Source organism: Rutilus rutilus (assembly GCF_951802725.1).
Source record: "Rutilus rutilus genome assembly, chromosome: 16".
Classification (NCBI taxonomy): domain Eukaryota; kingdom Metazoa; phylum Chordata; class Actinopteri; order Cypriniformes; family Leuciscidae; genus Rutilus; species Rutilus rutilus.
Window position 1 is genome coordinate 18,142,530 of NC_140224.1, and position 7,779 is coordinate 18,150,308.

General features: G+C 33.7%; 1 long non-coding RNA gene across 1 annotated transcript; it reads right to left on the reverse strand.

The window, feature by feature from the left end:
- Positions 1-256: 256 nt before the first annotated feature.
- LOC311305870 lies at positions 257-3,752 on the reverse strand. Its single transcript, XR_014630087.1, has 5 exons — positions 3,522-3,752; positions 3,138-3,276; positions 2,988-3,033; positions 2,258-2,326; positions 257-607 (listed from the first exon to the last, which is right to left on the reverse strand). It is a non-coding gene; the product is annotated as an uncharacterized lncRNA (long non-coding RNA).
- Between the last annotated feature and the right edge of the window lie 4,027 nt (positions 3,753-7,779).

Here is a 7,779-nt window from a genome sequence, read left to right on the forward strand (position 1 = left end):
TCTACTGAGAAACACTGTTATTTTACAGGTATTTCCTAAATTATTACAATCAAACTCCTTTAATTAAATGACGGCACTAAAAGTTCTACTGAGAAACACTGTTATTTTACAGGTATTTCCTAAATTATTACAATTAAACACCTTTAATAAAGTGTCAGCACTAAAAGTTCTACTGAGAAACACTGTTATTTAACAGACCTTTCCTAAATTATAACGATCAAACACATTCAATAAATTGTCAAGACGTGCTCAAGAATGTAATAAAACAGTTTTATTTTAGAAGACAAAATAAGTCTGTAAAAAAACTGTATAAAACTGATTAAAATCATCTCAAACTTTAATTTGCAGCACTTGTGTTTACATATAATTTATTAGTATTTAAACAATGTAAACTTGTAATCTAAATAAAATGGAATTATTCAGACCCCTGGGGGTCACATAGTTCTGCATAGTTCTGATATTAAATATTATATGGTCTTTACATTCAGAATCCTTACTATACAAGTTTATTAATAAGTTAAATCAAAACAACAAAAGTGTACCAGAAGTGACAGATACAGCAAATAAACAGCAATCCAGCAAACGGCCAGTAATCAGCTTGGTGCATCTGGGAATAAGAAAAAAAGGACACACTATGATTCTCTCAAAATGATTTCAATTATTTTTGTTTCCTTTAAACAAGCTTAATACATTTTTATTTAAATTGTCTGTTTGTCTTCTGATTTGTCTGGTATCTAAAACTTATGTCCGATTGAAAAATGTGCATCACCAAAAGAAGGAACACGTAGATTCACAACAATGGACATTCTTTTTCATTGCAAGGTAAACGTGTAAAAATGCCAATTTGTATTACAAAATAAAACCAACAATATTTGTATTAAATGGAGGTGTTTTCAGACTGCTGTGATATGGGTAATGAGGGTCTTTCTCTCATTCTTCAGGGAATTAAATATATGATATGTGTTTAAAAAAAAAGAAGGTATATTCTCATTGTGTGAGATTATTAAAGTACTTGAGATAGTTCACCCAAAAATGAAAATTCTGTCATCATTTACTCACCATCATGTCTTTTCAAACCTGAAATGTCTCTCTTTTGTCAAGCATTAAAATTATATATTTTTGAAGAATGTTGGCAACCAAAAAATGCATAAAGGTTTGGAACAACATGAGGGTGAGTAAATTATTTGGGAGAATTTTCTTGTTTGCCTGACTGTGAACTATCCCTTCAGGTCATGTGTGCCAAACTCCTGGAGGCCAGTGTCCTGCAGAGTGTAGCTCCAAACTGTTTCTGGTTATCCTGAGGATCTTTATTAGCTGGTTCAGGTCAGTTTAATTAGGGTTTGAGCTAAAATCTGCATGACAGTGGGCAAATTCCAATCAAAAGTGAGCATCCCTTTGCCCTGGGTTTTTTAATATATGCTTAGTAAGGGGCCGTTTACACGACTCGGTTTCCAACTAAAATCGTCTCGGTCTAAACTACTGAAATGTGAATATGTGAAAACGGTAAAGGCATGCATATGCGTATTATGTGTTTGGTCTATAGGCATGCTCAAAAATTCAAAACTCAAATTATTCTGTTAAATTGAACTCTTCCACAATATCTAGTCTTAAAATGAACCACTGGGACTTGCCATCCTAGGTCACATTACCATAAATATAAAATAAAATTACTATAAGATAAAATTACTTCAGTTAAAGGGATAGTTCACTTTAAAATTAAATTTAAATTAATGGTAAATATATTTGGTAAAATACCAAAATTTAATTTCAAAGTGAACTATCCCTTTAATTTACCATCGCATGTACCCTTTGCTAACACATTTAGACTACTCTCCCTTATGCTGTCCGAAAGGTATATGATTTTCTTTCTTCAGATGAACACAAATTTTTGAAAAAATAAACTAGATTTTTAGAAAAATTATCCATCTCTTGTGTTCGTGTGTCGAATAATGCAAGTGAATAGACAACAAAATGCTTAAGGTCAAAAAAGTCCAAACACACATCCTGACAATAATCCAAGAGCATTGTAAAGCTCATATGATAAGTGCATAAAACTTCCTGTGTGAACAACACAGCAGGCTATTTGTAGGCTGCATGTAGTCTCTGGAGCATGCACTTGCATTATATTGGCTTACAATAAATGGATCATTTTTCAAAAAATCTCTGTGGAAAGAAAGTCAGATATACATCTGGGATGGCACGAGGGAGAAAAAAAGAGAGAACTTTTTTTGTTTTATATACTGCAGTGGATACTTACTACTGAATGATGGGCTTGTTTCTCTGTTGGTGCTTGGTCTGCTCCGTAAACATTGTTCCAATGCTTGATCTAAAAAATATAACAAAAATATAAATAAAAAAATTTTTTTTTTTTAAAGTGTGTTAATTATTACATGTGTGTTAACAGACTATTGATCAGGGTGACATAGGACCATTTTTTTATGTGTTCCTTAAGTGTTATATAAATCTGGAGAACCCTTACTAACATTAACCAGAGTTTTGCTATACTAACCAAATGGTAATAAAGTACTGTAATCAATCCACCATAAAACCATGGTTTCTAAACTTTTACTATGATAAAAACCAAGGTTAATTTAACAAAGGACCCTGGGAACATGTCATTAAAAGAACAGCTCATCCAAAAAATAGAGTTCTCTCTTTATTTAGGCCTACTCCATGTTGTTCCAAAACTGTATGAATCTCTTTTGTAGAACCTTAATTAAGATATCTTGAGAAATGCCTTCATTGTTTTGTTTTCCCATACAATGGGTTCCAATGTTGTTTTATTCCCAACATTCTTGTGTTTCACATAAGTCATTCAGGTTTGAAAATACTTTCATTTTGAAAGAACAAATTTTTGGGTCAGCTAGGCCTGTGAACTCAAGAAGATAGATAAAATATTGTCTGGAGGGTTTGAACCAGTGTGCCTTTGAGCAGAGTTTACATGTTCTGCCTCTATTTCACGTGTATTTTAATATAACAATACTCACCGCATCTGAAGATCACGTGGCTGGATCATATTTATTCCCAAAATTCCTGGATCATGAGGGAAACACACACATACACAGCAATATTAGCTATTTGTATATTAGCATTTTACTAACAGAGACATTTGTGAAAGCTTGCAAAATTGTACTCACCAACTTCAAAACATATTATGATGACTGATCGGTAACGTTAGGCCTAACGTTATAACGTATCCCGCGATCAACAACTATTCAAAAGCCTAGTTTGCATATTCTTCTAGAGTCAAAGAGTGTGGTTCAAGTCCCTCTCCGTCTAAAGAGACAATGTTCTCAGTCATTGCAGTCAAAAACTATGCCGAGTTTTTTTTTTTTTTTTTTTTAACTAACGTTAAGTTAACGTTAGCTGACAATATTTACACATGCTAGCAACACATAACATTAGCCTAAACATGTAAGTATATCGATATAGCTCTAATCGCGTTTAGATTCTCAATTTAACACACTATATTTTGATGTAGCAGACTTGTTTTTATAAAATATAAAGTTATTTAACATTACCTTCCGCAGATTGCAATATGTCCGTTACACGTTGTTAAAATGCGTTGTCCATATTCCTTGTTTGTTCTTCATTTACATCCCGCAGCTCGCTCAAAATAGAAATGTAGCAGTCCGATGTAAAATAATCCATGTTTTAAACAATATTTGCCACAGAACCGACGTATGCTAGTACTGAAGAAGATCCAGAGCAGCAGCACATGCACACACACACACACACACACACACACACACACACTCCAACAGACATATTCAAACTTGACCAGTAAAAGGCGCGCATAGTTGTCATTGGCCAGATTCCTGGATGACAGTCTGAACAACCAATCATGCTCAAAATAACTCGGAGAGACAGCCAATAGTGTGGTAACATTGCAATTACAGGAAAAGATGACATGTTTTAAAAGAAAGAATATGAAAAAATATACACGTGCTATTTATTTAGCTGTATTTGTAGGCTGGCTGTTATATTTATTCAATTGGTTAAATGGCGTTTTCATTGCAGTGTATGATTAAAAATTAAACTTAAAATAACTTATATAACAACATATATTTACCACTGCTCTGCTAAACAGCAATTTAACAGAGCAAACAGATTATTAAACAGAGCAAACTGCCTATGTATTCATATAAAATTCTGTATACCTACATGAAAAACTAATGGATTGGTATCTGGGTGACATTATTACATCCATGTGACCCATAATGACCCTTTTGCACTTTAACAAATGATTGACCTTTCCTTTAGAAACACTCTAATAATGTCTTGCTTTTCACCCTGTGTGGCACTGTTACCGTACACAACCTGTTGGTTTAGGGTTAATCCTCTGTCCAACACAACACTTTGCTAACATTGGCATAATTTGCAACATAAAGTTGCAACATATACCCCGGGTTTCACAGGCAAGGCTTAAGCCTGTAGTCCCAGACTAAAATGCACATTTCAGCTGTTTTACCTGAAAGCAACTTGCACTGACTTATCTTAAAATATGTCAGTGCCATTGTTTTGTCTCAAGATGGTGTGTCAGTGAGAAACATTGAGGAATACCACAATACCTATACTGTAGCAGTGACATTGTCAGGCTTTTCTATTTACAATGAAGTAAGCTAATACCTGCACAAAATATGAGCATTATAATATAACAATATAATATGTAATGATACAGTGGCTTCATAAATTAATTTAAAACATAAAAAAAAAAAAATTGTAAAACCTCATGAATACAAACTTCCCAGGAGGACCTAAACGCACCATATGTTCCACCATGAACCCTGTTGGCCTGCTGTCTGACCAGCAAGGTCAATTTAACATGAATTGTGCAGTTTGCTTGTATCCAGAATTACAGAGTTTAAATGTAAAAATACACTTAAATCTAAAACTAATAACATTTACTTAAAAATGACAACACAAGGATATATGTTAAATTGTTAGTATGGATATAAACCTTTAATATAATGAGCTACATATTTAATTACACAATTTGATTGTAATTTTACACAACTTTGTATGTAATAAAAAAAAAAAAACAGAAAAACACTGTATAAGTAATACAGTAATTGTCCTGTGAAAAAAATAAGAATCACTGTAATTTGTAATTAATGATATAATCCTTAAATTAACAGTCAATTAATTAATTTACAGATATTGTTTGTAATTTTACAGAGTTTTGAATATAATTTTTAAAAAAACAGAAAAATTCTGTATAAATAATACAGTAATTGTCCTGTGAAAAAAATAAGAATCACTGTAATTTGTAATTAATGATATAATCCTTAAATTAACAGTCAATTAATTAATTTACAGATATTGTTTGTAATTTTACAGAGTTTTGAATATAATTAAAAAAAACTGAAAAATACTGTATAAATAATACAGTAATTGTCCTGTGAAAAAAATAAGAATCACTGTAATTTGTAATTAATGATATAATCCTTAAATTAACAGTCAATTAATTAATTTACAGATATTGTTTGTAATTTTACAGAGTTTTGAATATAATTTAAAAAAACAGAAAAATACTGTATAAATAATACAGTAATTGTCCTGTGAAAAAAATAAGAATCACTGTAATTTGTAATTAATGGTAGAATCCTTAAATTAACAGTCAATTAATTAATTTACAGATATTGTTTGTAATTTTACAGAGTTTTGAATATAATTTACAATAACAGAAAAATACTCTAAAAAAATACAAAAATTTAGAGTTATTCTCTGTAAAATTAGGAATTTTTTTTACAGTGTGGGCTTCAGAAGAAATGTGAACAAGGTAAGGATTTAAAACCCTTGACATAAATTACAGTCAGTCCTGTGTTTGTAGGAAGTCAAGGAACTTTTTGTGATTTGATGAGCCTCCAGAAAACTTGTAATGATCATGTTTGTGGTGGAATTATGTTCCAGGTGGAAACAGACACAGTCAGGGCCCTGTACAAAAGGAGTCTTGAACTAGACTGTTCACTAAAGGAGACTTGAACTAGACTGTTCACTAAAGGAGCTGGACTGTGAGCTGAGGAGGCTCCAAAAAAAAAAAAAAAAAAATGGAGATCAAACAGCTGGATAAAACTGATCTCAGTATGTGAACTTATTTAACCAAGTAACACTTTAGTATGAATATTTATTAATGCAACTTTCTCTTGCTCTCTTTCTCCCTCTCATCCCACAAAACCAATAAAACAGTTTGAGACCTATCTGCAGTTTCAATGTGCTTTTATTAAGTGTAATATTGTATGGTGATTGCATCTACATCTGCACCAACTGGGTGGTCAAGTGTGATCAGGTCAGTTTCATCGGGGAGAAGCTGGTTTTGTGGTGTTTCTCGCTCCTTTCTACTGGTGGCTATATTGTGCAGAATGGCACATGCAGCCACTATCTGTGATGCCCGCTCTGGTGACTCTTAAGCGCCGAACAGAGTTGAAATGTGCCTTTAGGAGGCCAAAGGTCATCTCTATCTTCACTCTGGTTTTACTGAGGGTCACATTGAAGCGGTGCTGTGGCCCTGTCTGAGGGTCATGATAGGGGGTTATTGTGTAGGCTTTTCTATCTCAGTTCAAATTAACAGTGTTTTGTGCTGACACAACACAGACTCACGGAAAATTTGTGAGTCATGCACTGGACCCATAAGATTAACAGAATAATAATAAAGATTTAAAATAATTCTTAACATGTATTATATTGTATAGTACATTTGTGAAATTTGCTTAAAAAAAAAAAAAAAAAAGTTTTCATGTGATGTCAGTCACCCTATCAATATATCTATTTTATATTATATAATATATATTTTATAAAAGCCCTCTTTTATAGACATGGTCGATAAATGTCCGGGGAACACTAATGAAGCTATTCATGTACTCCTGCAGAGCGAGGACCACCTTGCGAATGGTTCGACAAACCGTGTTTTCCCCTAGCTTCTGTGCGTCACCGTGCAAGTATGTACCACTTGCAAAAAAAATAAAAAAAAACGCAACGCAATACCATTTGCGGTACTTTAAGTGCATGAATTCGACGTGTTAAATTCTTTATGTGCGGCTCAAGAAGTTCGCAAAGATAAGACATTCCAAGTAACTATCAGGAAATGCAAGGGGATTTTGTCTGGCTAAAAACTCTTTCTCTACGAAGTGCTCGTCAAACAATTTGCGCTGAGATGTCCACCAGATTTGGAAGAAAAGGTAAAGTCATTAACAGACACTGGGAATAAGTTACGTCACCTATATGTTTCTTTGCTCTCAGCTGATTGGTCAAACTTCAGTCTGAGATCTCGAATCCAGAACATAACCTGCCCCGGAGCAGATTAGCCGTGCAGCGTAAGATACCATGGCGACGAACACCGATTAAAGCCAAGCTACTTTCATGGTACCTAAAACCCAGGGTTGGCGGAAACTAATCTGAAACATAGCTGGCTAGCCACCTAAACCGGCTTCATGGTATAGGCCCCTGATCTCCTCAGAAAGATTAAATATTATTAATTTGAGAAATGTCGCTGTCAAAAGAGAGCAAAGTCGCCAAAAAGTCGCCAAAAGCGTTGAACTCACTGGAGGCTTCTAACCTAAGCTCTGCTGCTGGTCATCAAGAGTGGCTAAGGCTAGTCAGTGATTGTTTTGAATCTGGAGACGTGTCATCCTCTGATGACAGCGACAGCGAAAGTGACAGCCCTGTGGTATTTATCGTGTATGGATGTGAGTGAGTGCAATTATTCTGTGAGTGTATTTATCTGCAAGGAGAATCCATTACAATGTGTTTGATTTATTTTAACCCAATATTTAACTGTTG